The sequence below is a fragment of the Bufo bufo genome, chromosome 1 (genome assembly GCF_905171765.1).
Source record: "Bufo bufo chromosome 1, aBufBuf1.1, whole genome shotgun sequence".
NCBI lineage: Eukaryota > Metazoa > Chordata > Amphibia > Anura > Bufonidae > Bufo > Bufo bufo.
The window spans coordinates 496,691,223-496,711,929 of NC_053389.1; positions in this window are offsets into that span (position 1 = coordinate 496,691,223).

Consider the following 20,707-nt stretch of genomic DNA (forward strand, 5'->3'; position numbering starts at 1 on the left):
CTACTTGCCAGTTCTATCACATCTGAAGCTGTCCTGCTTGCATATCCAGTACAATGCAATTTAACATTACTCAACATAAAAAAAAACTGTTAAACACACATACCTAACATTTACATAAAGTAATACAATGCCATATAATAAGATATGATTGCAGTACCACAGAAGGACTACTGCAAAAGGCTAAGTGCTACTACTATAAGCGCTATGTCGAGAACGGAGCCCCGCAAGTGAAGGAGGGCGCACTGCGCATGTGCAGCCTCCCTCCTTTCATTTTCTATGGGGGCAGCAAAATAGCTGAGCATTCACTTCTATGGGGAGGCGGCTTGGTGGTAGGACCGAAGTCCTCCAGCCACCACCTTCCGTTCTCGATATAGGTGTGGGTCCCAGCGGTGGGACCTGCACCTATAAGACAATGGGGCATATACTTTAATTGCACTGTTTAAGACACAGAGCACCATTGAGCATAGGAAATAAGAAGGTCCAGAACCTTGTCCAAGCCACTCATTGAATTCAGACAGCAAGGTACAGGGGCGGACTGACTATTCGGGCACTCGGGCAGGAACCTAGGGCCCGTGGCCACTAGGGGGCCCGCTCCCATGAAAGGCTTCTGCAGGGTCTACTATGTACTGTACTACTACTCACTCACGACGAGTCTCACTATCAAAGTAGCGCGCAGCAGGCAGGCCTGGCCGGACGGCAGTGTAAGCGTAACGTCATTCACTTCGTCACGCGCCATGCTCAGCCTGCTTCATAAGTGGGAGGAGCAGGCGCGTGACGCAGTGAGTGACGAACTTAACCTGCTTTCCTGCCGGCCTGCTGCTACGCAAGTTCGCAACGCCCGCCAAGGCGTCAACGCTAGTAGTCTGTGAGATGAGAGTGAGTAGAATTAGAGAGTGTTAAAATTAAGATAATTAAATCATTCATTCAAAATCAAAACGGACATGTCATGAGGCTTGTGTCCTTGTGATTTCATAATCTGTGCAGTGCATTGAAGCAGTTATGTTAATACAGGGAGTGCAGAATTATTAGGCAAGTTGTATTTTTGAGGATTAATTTTATTATTGAACAACAACCATGTTCTCAATGAACCCAAAAAACTCATTAATATTAAAGCTGAATATTTTTGGAAGTAGTTTTTAGTTTGTTTTTAGTTTTAGCTATTTTAGGGGGATATCTGTGTGTGCAGGTGACTATTACTGTGCATAATTATTAGGCAAATTAACAAAAAACAAATATATACCCATTTCAATTATTTATTTTTACCAGTGAAACCAATATAACATCTCAACATTCACAAATATACATTTCTGACATTCAAAAACAAAACAAAAACAAATCAGTGACCAATATAGCCACCTTTCTTTGCAAGGACACTCAAAAGCCTGCCATCCATGGATTCTGTCAGTGTTTTGATCTGTTCACCATCAACATTGCGTGCAGCAGCAACCACAGCCTCCCAGACACTGTTCAGAGAGGTGTACTGTTTTCCCTCCTTGTAAATCTCACATTTGATGATGGACCACAGGTTCTCAATGGGGTTCAGATCAGGTGAACAAGGAGGCCATGTCATTAGATTTTCTTCTTTTATACCCTTTCTTGCCAGCCACGCTGTGGAGTACTTGGACGCGTGTGATGGAGCATTGTCCTGCATGAAAATCACGTTTTTCTTGAAGGATGCAGACTTCTTCCTGTACCACTGCTTGAAGAAGGTGTCTTCCAGAAACTGGCAGTAGGACTGGGAGTTGAGCTTGACTCCATCCTCAACCCGAAAAGGCCCCACAAGCTCATCTTTGATGATACCAGCCCAAACCAGTACTCCACCTCCACCTTGCTGGCGTCTGAATCGGACTGGAGCTCTCTGCCCTTTACCAATCCAGCCACGGGCCCATCCATCTGACCCATCAAGACTCACTCTCATTTCATCAGTCCATAAAACCTTAGAAAAATCAGTCTTGAGATATTTCTTGGCCCAGTCTTGACGTTTCAGCTTGTGTGTCTTGTTCAGTGGTGGTCGTCTTTCAGCCATTCTTACCTTGGCCATGTCTCTGAGTATTGCACACCTTGTGCTTTTGGGCACTCCAGTGATGTTGCAGCTCTGAAATATGGCCAAACTGGTGGCAAGTGGCATCTTGGCAGCTGCACGCTTGACTTTTCTCAGTTCATGGGCAGTTATTTTGCGCCTTGGTTTTTCCACACGCTTCTTGTGACCCTGTTGACTATTTTGAATAAAACGCTTGATTGTTCGATGATCACGCTTCAGAAGCTTTGCAATTTTAAGAGTGCTGCATCCCTCTGCAAGATATCTCACTATTTTTGACTTTTCTGAGCCTGTCAAGTCCTTCTTTTGACCCATTTTGCCAAAGGAAAGGAAGTTGCCTAATAATTATGCACACCTAATATAGGGTGTTGATGTCATTAGACCACACCCCTTCTCATTACAGAGATGCACATCACCTAATATGCTTAATTGGTAGTAGACTTTCGAGCCTATACAGCTTGGAGTAAGACAACATGCATAAAGAGGATGATGTGGTCAAAATACTCATTTGCCTAATAATTCTGCACGCAGTGTACTAACTAGGGTAATACATATCCACCTGGGCCATCTCCTGTCCGGGTGCATGGTCAGCGCTCATGTATTGTCAGTCACACACAGGGCCGGTGCAAGGATTTTTGCCGCCCTAGGCAAGATAAAAATTCCCCCCCCCCCCCCCCTTATCAGATGATCTGCCCATATTATGTTCCACCCCTTTCTCAGCATTTAAATTAAAAGAACTGCTATGTTTCCCTTAGGGTTAATCCAGCTTCTTGTAGCTGTCTCCCTGACAGCCGCTAGAGGTGCTTCCGCGATTCTCACTGTGAAAATTACAGTGGGAAGACGCAGAACATAGTTTTGAATGCGTGCGCATGCGCATTCGCAGCTGAGAGGAGGATCGGGGAGAAGAGTTCCCAGTGACGGCGCTGGAGAAAGGTAAGTGGCTGAAGGGGTTTTAACCCCTTCAGCCCAGTGGGAGGGAGACACGAGGGTGCCCCACTCCTAACAACTATATAGTGCCAGGAAAATGAGTTTGTTTTCCTGGCACTATAGTGCTCCTTTACCACCAGTACTGCACAGTGTCTTCTCTGCAGGAACAGGCTATAGACACCAGTACCACTACATTAAACTGTAGTGATTCTGGGACTATAGTGTCCTTTTAGGCTCCATTCACACGTCCGCAATTTCGTTCTGCATTTTGCAGAACGGAATTGCGGACCCATTCATTCCTATGGGGCAGCACGATGTGCTGCCCAGACACGGAATTGCGGATCCGCACTTCCGGGTCCGCACTTCCGTTCCGCAAAAAAGTGACCCTGCTTCCCCCTCCTCCTGTCACCCCACTAGTGACCCTGCTCCCCCTCCTCCTGTCACCCCACTAGTGACCCTGCTTCCCCTCCTTCTGTCACCCCACTAGTGACCCTGCTCCCTCTCCTCCTGTCACCCCACTAGTGACCCTGCTCCCCCTCCTGCTGTCACCCCACTGCTCCTGTTACCCCACTAGTGACCCTGCTCCCCACTCCTCCTGTCACCCCACTGGTGATTCTAATCCTCCCGCCTTCTGTCACCCCACTAGTGACCCTGCTCCCCCACCTCCTGTCACCCCACTAGTGACCCTGCTCCCCCTCCTACTATCACCCCACTAGTGACCCTGCTCCCCCCCACTAGTGACCCTGCTCCACCCCACTAGTGACCATGCTCGCCCCCACTAGTGACCCTGCTCCACCCCACTAGTGACCCTGCCCCCGCACTAGTGACCCTGCTCCCCCCACTAGTGAACCTGCTCCACCCCACTAGTGACCCTGTGTGTTCCTGTACGGAGAGGAGCCTGGCTGGATTGTGGTGAGGCCTAGCTGTGTGTCTGTCCCTGTGTGTGTGTGTCTTTCCCTGTGTGTGTGTGTGTGTGTGTGTGTGTGTCTGTCCCTGTGTGAGTGTGTGCCTATCCCTGTGTGTGTGTCTGTCCCTGTGTGTGTGTCTGTCCCTGTGTGTGTGTGTCTGTCCCTGTGTGTGTGTGTGTGTGTGTCTGTCCCTGTGTGTGTGTCCCTGTGCTTGTGTGTCTGTCCTTGTGTGTGTGTGTGTGTGTGTCTGTCCCTGTGTGTGTGTCTGTCCCTGTGTGTGTGTCCCTGTGCTTGTGTGTCTGTCCTTGTGTGTGTGTGTGTGTCTGTCCCTGTGTGTGTCTGTCCCTGTGTGTGTGTCTGTCCCTGTGTGTGTGTCCATCTCTTTGTGTGTATCTGTCCCTGTGTGTGTGTTCGTCTCTTTGTGTGTATCTGTCCCTGTGTGAATTTGACCATCCCAGTGTGTGTGCCTGTCCCTGTGTGTGTGTTTCTGTCCCTGTGTGTCTCTCCCTGTGTCTGTCACCATCACCATGCCTACAGTTCCCATGTCTTGACGCAGCTGCATCAGGACGTTCTGTGCGGGGCAAGAAGAAGAAGAAGATGGAAGAGGAAGCAGCGCCACCAACATGGAGTCCGTAAGAGAGGCACAGGACACTAAGCACGTAGGTAACACTGCCACATTATCAGCACTAGTGTTATCTGTGGTTTTACATAGGACTGCAGGTAACACTACCACATTATCAGCACTAGTGTTATCTGTGGTGTTACATAGGACTGCAGGGGACATCTACTATGTTATCTGTACTCAGAGAGTTATCACTGTATAGGGGGGCCCACTGAGACTGGAGCCGTCTCGGCGTGATATGTGTGTGGCTTAAAAATTGGGCAGGGACACAGGGGCCCCATAATCTCCTATTGCCCGGGGGCCCCATGAGTTGTCAGTCCGCCCCTGGCAAGGTATTTCACACATCTATGGCATTGTGCTTGTGCTAAAGTGACACATACTCGGCCTTCTGGATCTCTTTTTCCGTTACCCATCCCATCCAGACCTTGGATGCATTTGTCCATGGACTTTATCACGGATTTACCGAATATTTCGGGAAAAACAGTGATCCTGGTGGTAGTTGATCGATTTAGCAAAATGGCGCTTTTTATAGCATTGTCGGCTCTACCTAATGCCAAGACTCTTGCACAGGTGTTTGTCGATAACATCGTGAAACTACATGGCATTCCCTCTGATGTGGTGTCTGATCGGGGGACTCAGTTTGTTTCTAGATTCTGAAAAGCGTTCTGTACTCAACTGGGGGTACAATTGTCCTTTTCTTCGGTTTTTCATGCTCAGTCGAACGGACAGACGGAGCGCACCAATCAGAATCTGGAGACCTACTTGAGATGTTTTGTTTCGGAGAACCAGGAGGAGTAGTCTTCATTCTTGCCGTTAGCTGAGTTTTCCATTAATACAAACCGGATTCCAGAAAAGTTGGGACACTAAGCAAATTGTGAATAAAAACTGAATGCAGTGATGTGGAGATGGCAAATGTCAATATTTTATTTGTAATAGAACGTAGATGACAGATCAAACGTTTAATCCGAGTAAATGTATCATTTTAAAGGAAAAATACGTTGATTCCAATTTTCACGGTGTCAACAAATCCCCAAAAAGTTGGGACAAGTAGCAATAAGAGGCTGGAAAAAGTTAATTTGAGCATAACGAAGAGCTGGAAGACCAATTAACACTAATTAGGTCAATTGGCAACATGATTGGGTATAAAAATAGCTTCTCAGAGTGGCAGTGTCTCTCAGAAGCCAATATGGGTAGAGGATCACCAATTCCCACAATGTTGCGCAGAAAGATAGTGGAGCAATATCAGAAAGGTGTTACCCAGCGACAAATTGCAATGACTTTGCATCTATCATCATCAACTGTGCATAACATTATCCGAAGATTCAGAGAATCTGGAACAATCTCTGTGCGTAAGGGTCAAGGCCGTAAAACCATACTGGATGCCCGTGATCTCCGGGCCCTTAAACGACACTGCACCACAAACAGGAATGTTACTGTAGGAAATCACAGAATGGGCTCAGGAATACTTCCAGAAACCACTGTCAGTGAACACAATCCACCGTGCCATCCGCCGTTGCCAGCTGAAACTCTACAGTGCAAAGAAGAAGCCATTTCTAAGCAAGATCCACAAGCTCAGGCCTTTTCACTGGGCCAGGGATCATTTAAAATAGAGTGTGGCAAAATGGAAGACTGTTCTGTGATCAGACGAGTCACGATTCGAAGTTCTTTTTGGAAATCTGGGACGCCATGTCATCCGGACCAAAGAGGACAAGGACAACCCAAGTTGTTATCAACGCTCAGTTCAGAAGCCTGCATCTCTGATGGTATGGGGTTGCATGAGTGCGTGTGGCATGGGCAGCTTGCATGTCTGGAAAGGCACCATCAATGCAGAAAAATATATTCAGGTTCTAGAACAACATATGCTCCCATCCAGACGTCATCTCTTTCAGGGAAGACCCTGCATTTTTCAACAAGATAATGCCAGACCACATTCTGCATCAATCACAACATCATGGCTGCGTAGGAGAAGGATCCGGGTACTGAAATGGCCAGTTTGCAGTCCAGATCTTTCACCTATAGAGAACATTTGGCGCATCATAAGGAGGAAGGTGCAACAAAGAAGGCCCAAGACGATTGAACAGTTAGACGCCTGTATTAGACAAGAATGGGAGAGCATTCCTATTTCTAAACTTGAGAAACTGGTCTCCTCGGTCCCCAGACGTCTGTTGAGTGTTGTAAGAAGAAGGGGAGATGCCACACAGTGGTGAAAATGGCCTTGTCCCAACTTTTTTGGGATTTGTTGACACCGTGAAATTCTGATTCAACATATTTTTCCCTTAAAATGGTACATTTTCTCAGTTTAAACTTTTGTTCCGTGATTTATGTTCTATTCTGAATAAAATATTAGAAGTTGGCACCTCCACATCATTGCATTCAGTTTTTATTCACGATTTGTATAGTGTCCCAACTTTTTTGGAATCCGGCTTGTAATCGTAGACAGGAGTCCACTGATAAGTCGTCGTTTTTTGAAGCATATGGATTCCATCCGCAGTTTGGCACATTTTCTGGTTCTCAAACTCAAACGATTTTCCTCTTCTTTGTCTTCGATTTGGCGGACAATTCTAAATAACCTGAAAAAGATGGGCAACAGGTATAAGCGTGTGGCTGACAGGAGACGTAAGAATGGTCTGGACCTGAGAGTGGGTGATTCTGTGTGGCTATCCACAAGAAACATTAAGCTTAAGGTACCTTCTTGGAAGTTGGACCCAAGATTTTTTGGTCCATTTAAGATCACTGCCATTGTTAACCCTGTAGCCTTCCATCTTGAACTTCTTCAGGCTTTGAAAATTCATAACATATTTCATAAGTCGTTGTTGAAGAAATGTGTCAAACCTGTTGAGCCGTCCTCCTTGCCTCCTGCTCCTGTCATGGTGGACAGTAATTTAGAATTTCAAATCAGCAGGATTGTGGACTCCCGAGTTCTCTATAGATCCCTCCAGTATCTCGTCCACTTGAAGGGTTTCGGACCAGAGGAGAGGATGTGGGTTCCAGTGGCCGATGTTAACGCAAATCGTCTGGTGAAGGCCTTTCACAGAGCCCATCCTCATAAGGTCGGTCCTGGGTGCAGTGAGTTCACCCGTAGAAGGGGGGTACTGTCACGGTCCCTCAGGTGACTGATGTCAGGAAATAAAGGAGATTGGCTGAGTGTGGAGGAATCTAACAGCCTCCTTGATTTCTCTTAAATCAGTGTTGATAGGGTTAATGACCACTTCCCTTTTCTCAGCTATTGCTCAGTGGTCATCACTTCTACCCTTTATAGTCTGACCCCACCCTTCTGACTGTGTGGTAGATAGCTTAATTTGGGTTTGGCTGAGCTGGTGTGAGTTTGTCTCTGGTGTTTCTGCTCGTCTGTCTCTACAGAAGTTAAGTGTTGCGTTTGTTTGTGTTTGTTATATTCCCTGTTGTTTGTATCTGGGCCTGAGACAGAGACTTCCATTCATCCTTCTGAGGAGGAATGGTTTGTCTCTGGTCCTAACCTTTTCCCGGGCCTAATAGGGATATAAAGGCCTAGGTATACTGCATATGAATATTCCTACCTTCATGGTCTATTCATATTGATAGATAGTTAGGGCCCGGATTAGGGTTGTCTAGGAGGTGACCTGTTTCTTCCCTAGTTTCCAGGCCCACTTACTATTCCCCTTCCCTCCTGCATTCAGTGTGGAGTTTCCCCCTTACACTGATCGTGACACATATTTGGACTTGGCCTTGACCATTCACGCATGACCTTGGCTTTGTATTATTTAGTGATCTGCTTTTTTGGCTTCATTGTTCTCTCATGGTTTTGATCCAGTACATTTGACTCTGAGTACAAACCGGATTCCAAAAAAGTTGGGACACTATACAAATCGTGAATAAAAACTGAATGCAATGATGTGGAGGTGCCAACTTCTAATATTTTATTCAAAATAGAACATAAATCACGGAACAAAAGTTTAAACTGAGAAAATGTACCATTTTAAGGGAAAAATATGTTGAATCAGAATTTCATGGTGTCAACAAATCCCCAAAAAGTTGGGACAAGGCCATTTTCACCACTGTGTGGCATCTCCCCTTCTTCTTACAACACTCAACAGACGTCTGGGGACCGAGGAGACCAGTTTCTCAAGTTTAGAAATAGGAATGCTCTCCCATTCTTGTCTAATACAGGCCTCTAACTGTTCAATTGTCTTGGGCCTTCTTTGTTGCACCTTCCTCTTTATGATGCGCCAAATGTTCTCTATAGGTGAAAGATCTGGACTGCAGACTGGCCATTTCAGTACCCGGATCCTTCTCCTACGCAGCCATGATGTTGTGATTGATGCAGAATGTGGTCTGGCATTATCTTGTTGAAAAATGCAGGGTCTTCCCTGAAAGAGATGACGTCTGGATGGGAGCATATGTTGTTCTAGAACCTGAATATATTTTTCTGCATTGATGGTGCCTTTCCAGACATGCATAGCCTGGGTTGGACGGCACTCCTCTGGTGTCCTTTTGGTACGGTGCTCAATGGTAATTTGAGGTAATATAGTGAAGGAAACCACGGCACTCGTTTATAGTAGTTTTGAAAATTTGTATTTTTCATTTCATAATATTTCATATCATTTTCATTTCATCATTTATCATTCTATTTTTGTCAGCATCCAGGAATATAATTTGCACAGACTGGCCAACGTTTCGGTCCTAGTATGGGACCTTGATCACGGCCTGGAGTAAAATATAATGCAATATATCAGGGTATATTTTACATGATGAAAACATACATTTAGTTCATAGTATGTACAGCAAGAAATGTCCAATGTCTCATATATGGGGACACAGAGGATGGGTAAAAGGCATACTTTCAACTCATATTAGCATCATCAATAGTACAGTTACTTTGAGAGAGATATATAAAGACATATATAGTCAAACGCATCGGTGATTAGCAGTGAAGAAAACTGTAGGGAAATCAGCAGCAGCCGGGATCTAAATACGCTTGGCGAGGTTAGCACGGGCAGAGTAGTGCAGGTCAGCAGAGCGTCTCAGGGGTGGCGTGGCCTATAAAGTGTGGCATAAGTTATACTATGTTATCAGTAATCAAATGGCAAGTCATAGTAAGGCTAGGTATATAAACACAAGGCAGATCTGTAGTATATGAGTAAGTAAGTATAGGCCATGGTCCGGTCACCTGTGGGCATCTATTGGAGCTGCCGATGGTAGAGAGAACAACAAGGGTGCAGGCAGAGCGGCGAGATACAAGTAGTTAGAAGGTCCAGTATTTACCTTAGTCTTTGTTGCATGTTGCCTGTATGGGATGCGCTGGCTTGCACTGCGCTTGTGTCCCTTTTGAATGGTGCCGCTGGTGCAGGCGGGCGTCCTGCGCACGCGTGCCTGGCTCCGTCGCACGCATGACGTCATCACGCTCGGGCGAGTGACGTCACTACGGCAACGGCGTCCGTGCGCATGCGCAGTGGGCCGGCCGGGACCCGAGCTGGCAAAGTAGTATTGGCAGCATAGTGAAAAGGGGATTGGATTACCCAGACATAGATAAGTTTAGTGATCATGATCTCAGAAGGCATATAGGGTGATGCAGTACGCCCCCTGGGAGAAAGACCAGTTACAGCAGGCTTCGGAATAAAAAAATATAATAATATATATATGGGGACCCAACCAGGGTAGACGTTTGCTAGCAGGCATGATATGTTAATTTATACTAATTTATACTAATTTATACCATAAGTCAATAGTGCTACATTTTATCTATATAGTCAAGACATATTATAAGTATTGGAGCAGCACAATCTATTTTTGTATACTATATTGACGCCAGTACAGCTATGTTAAACTTATACTATATGGAATACTATACGGCTATGGTATATCTCATACTACCTGGTTGGGATGGACTTTATGAGTCATTTTGTCTGTGGAAGGTAACGGAGAAAATATGGTGTTAGTAAGCATATCATAACAGGTTGAAGATATAAACATTAACAAGTGATACAAAAAGCAAAAGAAATTACGAGGTTTTAATGTCCAATCCTATATGTCATACGATATAGTGATATAGATCACGATGTACAGAAGTCAAAGTCCCTATTCATACCATTTGGAGAAAGGGTATTGAGTTCAAATATCCAAAAGGATTTGCGTTCTTTGAGACGCGCAATCCGGTTCCCACCTCTTCTTCCCGCGGGTATTTGTTCCAATATTTGGAACCTGAGTTGACTGATCTGGTGTTTTGCAAGAGAGAAATGATGTGGGATGGGTTGTTCTGTTCTGTTGCAACGGATATCGGATTTATGTTTGGAAATTCGGTCACGTATATTTTGAGTAGTTTCTCCCACATAAGCCAGGCCGCAGGGACATTTAATGAGGTACACTACAAACGAGGAGTTACAGGTGAAGAAGTTTTTTGAATAGTATATTTTGCCCGAACGGGGATGTATGATACGGTTCCCTTTAATTACATTGGTGCATTGTGCACAATGTAGGCATGGGTATGTGCCTGTTTTTTTCGGGGCTAGAGTGGTTTGTTGTAGTGTAGGTTTAAGTGGGCCGATGTCAGCATGTACTAGTTTGTCTTTGAGGTTATTTGGTCTCTTATAGCACATACGGAATGGATGTTTGAATTCAATGACCTCCGGATAAGACTGTTGGAGGAGGGGCCAGTGTCTTTTGACAATAGATTGGATCTTGGGAACAAACGGATAGTAAGTCATCACTAGGGGGACCCGTGGTGGGGACACGGTCTTAGGCGGTATGGGTTCTGTAGATGTGGCTATTGAAAGTTCTTTTGTGAGCAAAGAGGTAGGATAACCCCTGTCTTGGAATTTGTGGGCCATTTCTGTAAGACATTGTTCTCTCAGAGTGGGATTCCCTACGACCCTAGTTACTCGTTTGAACTGTGAGCGGGGTAGAGATTTTTTGGTATTCCTTGGATGGCAGCTGGAGTAGTGTAAAAGGGTGTTACGGTCAGTAGGTTTAGTGTATAGATCCGTTGTAAGGGTACCTGCCTCCGTTTTCAGAACTACCGTGTCCAGGAAACTAATGGATAGTACGTCGGTGTGGGAGGTGAATGTCAGATCAGGGTCCTGGCTATTAATATATTCTGTAAATTTAGTGAATGAGTTAGCATCTCCGTGCCAAATGCAGAAGACGTCGTCGATGTAACGATGCCAAATTTTGGCATGAGTCTGGAAAAGGGGGTGTGTGTAAACTAGGTCCTCCTCAAATTTTGCCATAAATGCATTAGCATATGGCGGCGCTACGTTGGCCCCCATAGCTGTGCCCCGTTGCTGTACATAGAAATCGTCCCCAAACATGAAATAGTTGTTCTCCAATACAAATCGAAGTAGATCTGTGCAGAACCTTTGGGTATCTGTGGAGTAGTCAGAAGTAGTTAGGAGTGCTGCAACAGCTTGAATGCCCTTATTATGTGAGATTGAGGTGTAAAGACTATTGACGTCAAGCGTTATCAGTAAGTCCTCAGGGGTGATGTTAGTAGTGTTAAGGATAATGGATAAGAAATGTGATGTGTCTAGGAGGAAGGAGCGTGTCTTTTTCACTAGTGGGCACATACCCATGCCTACATTGTGCACAATGCACCAATGTAATTAAAGGGAACCGTATCATACATCCCCGTTCGGGCAAAATATACTATTCAAAAAACTTCTTCACCTGTAACTCCTCGTTTGTAGTGTACCTCATTAAATGTCCCTGCGGCCTGGCTTATGTGGGAGAAACTACTCAAAATATACGTGACCGAATTTCCAAACATAAATCCGATATCCGTTGCAACAGAACAGAACAACCCATCCCACATCATTTCTCTCTTGCAAAACACCAGATCAGTCAACTCAGGTTCCAAATATTGGAACAAATACCCGCGGGAAGAAGAGGTGGGAACCGGATTGCGCGTCTCAAAGAACGCGAATCCTTTTGGATATTTGAACTCAATACCCTTTCTCCAAATGGTATGAATAGGGACTTTGACTTCTGTACATCGTGATCTATATCACTATATCGTATGACATATAGGATTGGACATTAAAACCTCGTAATTTCTTTTGCTTTTTGTATCACTTGTTAATGTTTATATCTTCAACCTGTTATGATATGCTTACTAACACCATATTTTCTCCGTTACCTTCCACAGACAAAATGACTCATAAAGTCCATCCCAACCAGGTAGTATGAGATATACCATAGCCGTATAGTATTCCATATAGTATAAGTTTAACATAGCTGTACTGGCGTCAATATAGTATACAAAAATAGATTGTGCTGCTCCAATACTTATAATATGTCTTGACTATATAGATAAAATGTAGCACTATTGACTTATGGTATAAATTAGTATAAATTAGTATAAATTAACATATCATGCCTGCTAGCAAACGTCTACCCTGGTTGGGTCCCCATATATATATTTTTATATTTTTTTATTCCGAAGCCTGCTGTAACTGGTCTTTCTCCCAGGGGGCGTACTGCATCACCCTATATGCCTTCTGAGATCATGATCACTAAACTTATCTATGTCTGGGTAATCCAATCCCCTTTTCACTATGCTGCCAATACTACTTTGCCAGCTCGGGTCCCGGCCGGCCCACTGCGCATGCGCACGGACGCCGTTGCCGTAGTGACGTCACTCGCCCGAGCGTGATGACGTCATGCGTGCGACGGAGCCAGGCACGCGTGCGCAGGACGCCCGCCTGCACCAGCGGTACCATTCAAAAGGGACACAAGCGCAGTGCAAGCCAGCGCATCCCACACAGGCAACATGCAACAAAGACTAAGGTAAATACTGGACCTTCTAACTACTTGTATCTCGCCGCTCTGCCTGCACCCTTGTTGTTCTCTCTACCATCGGCAGCTCCAATAGATGCCCACAGGTGACCGGACCATGGCTTATACTTACTTACTCATATACTACAGATCTGCCTTGTGTTTATATACCTAGCCTTACTATGACTTGCCATTTGATTACTGATAACATAGTATAACTTATGCCACACTTTATAGGCCACGCCACCCCTGAGACGCTCTGCTGACCTGCACTACTCTGCCCGTGCTAACCTCGCCAAGCGTATTTAGATCCCGGCTGCTGCTGATTTCCCTACAGTTTTCTTCACTGCTAATCACCGATGCGTTTGACTATATATGTCTTTATATATCTCTCTCAAAGTAACTGTACTATTGATGATGCTAATATGAGTTGAAAGTATGCCTTTTACCCATCCTCTGTGTCCCCATATATGAGACATTGGACATTTTTTGCTGTACATACTATGAACTAAATGTATGTTTTCATCATGTAAAATATACCCTGATATATTGCATTATATTTTACTCCAGGCCGTGATCAAGGTCCCATACTAGGACCGAAACGTTGGCCAGTCTGTGCAAATTATATTCCTGGATGCTGACAAAAATAGAATGATAAATGATGAAATGAAAATGATATGAAATATTATGAAATGAAAAATACAAATTTTCAAAACTACTATAAACGAGTGCCGTGGTTTCCTTCACTATATTTCCAGACATGCAAGCTGCCCACGCCACACGCACTCATGCAACCCCATACCATCAGAGATGCAGGCTTCTGAACTGAGCGTTGATAACAACTTGGGTTGTCATTGTCCTCTTTGGTCCGGATGACATGGCGTCCCAGATTTCCAAAAAGAACTTCGAATCGTGACTCGTCTGACCACAGAACAGTCTTCCATTTTGCCACACTCCATTTTAAATGATCCCTGGCCCAGTGAAAAGGCCTGAGCTTGTGGATCTTGCTTAGAAATGGCTTCTTCTTTGCACTGTAGAGTTTCAGCTGGCAACGGCGGATGGAACGGTGGATTGTGTTCACTGACAATGGTTTCTGGAAGTATTCCTGAGCCCATTCTGTGATTTCCTTTACAGTAGCATTCCTGTTTGTGGTGCAGTGTCGTTTAAGGGCCCGGAGATCACGGGCATCCAGTATGGTTTTACGGCCTTGACCCTTACGCACAGAGATTGTTCCAGATTCTCTGACTCTTCGGATGATGTTATGCACAGTTGAGGATGATAGATGCAAAGTCTTTGCAATTTTTCGCTGGGTAACACCTTTCTGATATTGCTCCACTATCTTTCTACGCAACATTGTGGGAATTGGTGATCCTCTACCCATCTTGGCTTCTGAGAGACACTGCCACTCTGAGAAGCTCTTTTTATACCCAATCATTTTGCCAATTGACCTAATTAGTAGTGATGAGCGGGAGGTGCCATATTCGATTTCGCAATATTTCGCGAATATTCGAATGAATATTCTTATTATTTTCGGCGAAATCGAATATTCGTAATTATTCAATTTTTCGCGAATAATATGCGATTAAAATAATCGTGCGATTTTTATTTTTTGTTTTATCCTAGCCATAGTCATAGGAAAAAAAAAAAAATCATAAGATTAAAATAATCGTACGATTATTTTAATCTTATGATTTTTTTTTTTTTCCTATGACTATGGCTAGGCTAATATGTGTATTTTACGAAATTTCTTAATATTGCTCTAACTTCGTCTTTTAGAATATTCGGAATATTGCTCTAACTCCGTCTTTTAGAATATTACGAATATTCTAAAAGACGAAGTTAGAGCAATATTAAGAAATTTCGTAAAATACACATATTAGCCTAGCCATAGTCATAGGAAAAAAATAAAAAATCATAAGATTAAAATAATCGTACGATTATTTTAATCTTATGATTTTTTTTTTTTCCTATGACTATGGCTAGGCTAATATGTGTATTTTACGAAATTTCTTAATATTGCTCTAACTTCGTTTTTTAGAATATTCGGAATATTGCTCTAACTCCGTCTTTTAGAATATTACGAATATTCTAAAAGACGAAGTTAGAGCAATATTAAGAAATTTCGTGAAATACACATATTAGCCTAGCCATAGTCATAGGAAAAAAAATAAAAAATCATAAGATTAAAATAATCGTACGATTTTTTTTTTCGAAAAAAAAAATGAGAATATTCGATTTCGCGAATATTTGGAACTATATTCTAAATATTCGCGAAATCTCGAAATTGCGATATTCGAGAAAAAAATTCGAAATTCGAATATTCGCGCTCAACACTACTAATTAGTGTTAATTGGTCTTCCAGCTCTTCGTTATGCTCAAATTACCTTTTTCCAGCCTCTTATTGCTACTTGTCCCAACTTTTTGGGGATTTGTTGACACCGTGAAAATTGGAATCAACGTATTTTTCCTTTAAAATGATACATTTACTCGGATTAAACGTTTGATCTGTCATCTACGTTCTATTACAAATAAAATATTGACATTTGCCATCTCCACATCATTGCATTCAGTTTTTATTCACAATTTGTTTAGTGTCCCAACTTTTTTGGAATCCGGTTTGTACTTTGGTTCCTAGTTTTTCTCTGTATTTACGTGCCTGACGTTCACATTTTTCCCTCTGCTTTTCCCTTGTAAGCCCCAGCAGGTAAATGAGCAGGGCCCGTCAACCAGTTGTGGTCTGCCACTTAGGGCAATCGTGCAAGTAGGCAGAGACAGATATGTGGGTGGAATTTAGGGTTCACTTGTTCCCCACTGAAAATATCATGACAGAAATCTAAGGACCAGCCTTAGGTTTCTGTCTCAGATTCCATGACAAATACATTTTGTCCAAAGTGTTTTACCACCATGTGCAAATACTCTACAGTGGAAATTGACCCTTTGCAATGTATAGGGTGAATTCTCGATCAATTCCATGGCAAAAGCACATATACATTTTGCTGTGGGTTTGTTGTGAATTTTGAGACTGAATCAACGTACCATAACACTGCAAAATCTTGGTGTCCCCATGACCAGGTCACATACATTAATTTGTCTCATATCTTCCTTGTGCATATATTTACATACACATTAATATAGTGCAACATGGTTACATGATATATTGCTTATATTTAATGACTTGTACAGTACCATAATGGTTATAACTGAGACTCCGGATTACACAATATGTACGGTATTTAAAATGAACAGATTAATCTGATTACAAAATCTAGATTATATAAATGACCTGAGGAAAAAAAAATTAGACTTGGATAGTTCCCAGTTTATGCAAACATGAGTCATACAAACCGCAGCAATAAAGTGCTCAGTAATCACTTTGCACACAGTATTTGTTTAAATGGCGTTCTGAATGTAAATTAAAATGAACACCTGTCTCATATTGTACTCTATGCAAAAAACTGTTCATTCTGCTAAAGACTTTGACCTTTCTTTCCTGATAATCACACATCACAGATGGAGAACAGTTATAAAATTAAAGCATAATTTCACATTCCCCATGAACTTAGCATTAATCTTTAACAAGTTATGCCACATTCACATCTGAGCCAGTGTTTCCATTGTAGGAATATAAAAATGGCAGCCCCGGATCCGTCATTGACTATAATGTGATCCATTGGGTTTCTGTCAGGGTGCCCAGCATTTTACTTCACAAAATATTGCTGCATGCTATTTTCTCTGTTTTTCTTTTTAAAATAATCTTTGATGTAGGTCCCTAAAAGATCCTCGTATATACAGTCGTGGCCAAAAGTTTTGAGAATGACACAAATATTAGTTTTCACAAAGTTTGCTGCTAAACTGCTTTTAGATCTTTGTTTCAGTTGTTTCTGTGATGTAGTGAAATATAATTACACGCACTTCATACGTTTCAAAAGCTTTTATCGACAATTACATGACATTTATGCAAAGAGTCAGTATTTGCAGTGTTGTTTTTTTTCTTTTTCAGGACCTCTGCAATTTGACTGGGCATGCTCTCAATCAACTTCTGGGCCAATTCCTGACTGATAGCAACCCATTCTTTCATAATCACTTCTTGGAGTTTTTCAGAATTAGTGGGTTTTTGTTTGTCCACCTGCCTCTTGAGGATTGACCACAAGTTCTCAATGGGATTAAGATCTGGGGAGTTTCCAGGCCATGGACCCAAAATGTCAACGTTTTGGTCCCCGAGCCACTTAGTTATCACTTTTGCCTTATGGCATGGTGCTCCATCGTGCTGGAAAATGCATTGTTCTTCACCAAACTGTTGTTGGATTGTTGGAAGAAGTTGCTGTTGGAGGGTGTTTTGGTACCATTCTTTATTCATGGCTGTTTTTTGGGCAAAATTGTGAGTGAGCCCACTCCCTTGGATGAGAAGCAACCCCACACATGAATGGTCTCAGGATGCTTTACTGTTGGCATGACACAGGACTGATGGTAGCACTCACCTTTTCTTCTCTGGACAAGCCTTTTTCCAGATGCCCCAAACAATCGGAAAGAGGCTTCATCGGAGAATATGACTTTGCCCCAGTCCTCAGCAGTCCATTCACCATACTTTCTGCAGAAGATCAATCTGTCCCTGATGTTTTTTTTGGAGAGAAGTGGCTTCTTTGCTGACCTCCTTGACACCAGGCCATCTTCCAAAAGTCTTCGCCTCACTGTGCGTGCAGATGCGCTCACACCTGCCTGCTTCCATTCCTGAGCAAGCTCTGCACTGGTGGCACTCCGATCCTGCAGCTGAATCCTTTTTAGGAGACGATCCTGGCGCTTGCTGGACTTTCTTGGATGCCCTGAAGCCTTCTTAACAAGAATTGAACCTCTTTCCTTGAAGTTCTTGATGATCCTATAAATTGTTGATTGAGGTGCAATCTTAGTAGCCACAATATCCTTGCCTGTGAAGCCATTTTTATGCAACGCAATGATGGCTGCACGCGTTTCTTTGCAGGTCACGATGGTTAACAATGGAAGAACAATGATTTCAAGCATCACCCTCCTTTTAACATGTCAAGTCTGCCATTTTAACCCAATCAGCCTGACATAATGATCACCAGCCTTGTGTTCGTCAACATTCTCACCTGAGTTAACAAGACGATTACTGAAATGATCTCAGCAGGTCCTTTAATGACAGCAATGAAATGCAGTGGAAAGTTTTTTTTGGGATTAAGTTAATTTTCATGGCAAAGAAGGACTATGCAATTCATCTGATCACTCTTCATAACATTCTGGAGTATATGCAAATTGCTATTATAAAAACTTAAGCAGCAACTTTTCCAATTTCCAATATTTATGTAATTCTCAAAACTTTTGGCCACGACTGTAGATGTGAACATAACCTAACATACTCACCTTACCTCTGCTGCTGTTCCAATGCTTCTCAGATCCCTCACTGGTATATACTTCTTAGAGCCTATTGACAACAGGTAATGCCCACTCAAGCAATCACTGGATAAGGCGAACCCTTAACTCAGAGAATTAATTATATTAAGTAAAATAACCACAAGTATAATGTCATAGAGGCCAACAGACAGGTGGGTTTCCAAGGTGTATGGGGTTGACAACACCAGGGAGTCGATTCTAAGGGATTATCTGTTTTTCATCCCATAATCTCGATAAATGTATGGACTTTTCAGATGGGAAACATAAGGTTGTTACCTTGCAGTAGTCACTATTAATAAAAACTGATATGAATACAGACTGGACATTTCTAGTCATGTGGTATTCAGGTGTAAGAGGAAATCAGGGCAGATAGGATAACCAGACACAGGTTCAGGGTCGGCAGATTACAGTAGAGGAGTAGAGCCTAAACCAAATAAATGTAACACCTTTGTGGATTACTGATACATAATGGACCAATTACCTATGGTCATAAAACTATGACTGAGCACTATTTGGAGGGGAGCAGTCTGGTGGCAGGAAAGAAGACCGTACATTGCAGGGAGCAGGAAAGCATACACAAAACTGTTTGTACTATGTTCTACATTAATTCTAGCTGCCACCTCAGCACCTTGATATACATGGTGCTTGAACACCTTATAAGGGGGGTAAATTCTGCATTTTTTAAATTGTAATACATTTTCTCAAGAACTACACACATTAAACCAAGAAACATATCTATAGCAAGCAGCAACACTAAGAGCAAAACAAGTTTTTGTCATGAAGAATTTAAACACGGATGTGGCCAAAATGTGTTTCCATGCAATAATTATAAGGTATTAGCTGGTATAATGGGAAGTAAAGTCTCCTTTGAGATGATGATCGCTACATCTTTTATACCAGAGAAAGCCAAACATGCCTAAAAGTAGTAATAATGAACAGGTTTGTGTCTTATCTTTGGAACAAAACATTGTGGGTTCTAGGAGCAGGAACTGACTGGAGACAGTCATTGGAACTGACTGGAGACATAAGCCCCTTACACTTCATAGTTACATGGTTACACTGTATGGTAGAAGAAAAGACATATATCCATCGAGTTCAGTAATTAGTAGGAGGGGATCAGGATGAAGGGAATAGTAGTACTTTCATTTAGTTCTAAAAAAAAAATCACATTTATTAAGACCGGCAGTTTAGACGCCATTCTTAATAAATGACCATAGCTGGTGAAGGATGCACTGAAGTTATGAAGAAGCGCAGGCCTCTCCATGACTTCGGCACATTCAGCACCAGTTCCAAATGTAAGACCTTTTTCCACGCCTTAAACAGGCATAGAAAATGGTGTATGAGACAGACCAGTAGGCCTTCCACGCCCACACTACGCCTACAATTTTAGACTAACCGTTGCGCCGCCATCTGTCCAGAACTTTGAAGGTGTCCTCAAGAGCAGTCATGAGAGCCAACAAACGCTATGATAAAGCTGGCTCTTAGGACCACCCGAGGAGAGAGAGACCAAGAGTAACCACTGCTGCAGTGGATTTTCATTAGAGATACCAGCCACAGAAACCTCAAATTAACAGCACTTCAAATTAGGGCCTACATAAATGCTTTACAGAGATCAACTACCAGGCACATCTCAACATCATCTATTAAGAGGAGACTGCGAGAATTAGGCTTGTATGGTCAAATTGCTCCAAAAAAGCCACTACTGAGTAACAAGAAGAAGAAAGGAATTGCTTGAGCCAAGAAATGCAAGGAATACACATTAGACCAGTGGAAATCTGTACTTTGGTCTGATGAGTCAAGATTTGAGATTTTAGTACCAACTGCCATATCTTTGTAAGATGCAGTAAAGGTGTTTTTTTTTTTTTGCATGTGTGCTTCCCACCATGAAGCATAAAGGACATGGTGTGATGTTGTGGGGCTGCTTTGCAGATGAAATTGTGGTGGTTCACTCAAAATTTGAGGCATATTTGACCAGCATGGCTACCACAGTATTCTGCAGTGACATGCCATCCCATCTGGTTTGTTTTTAGCAGGACTATCATTTGTTTTTCAACAGGACAA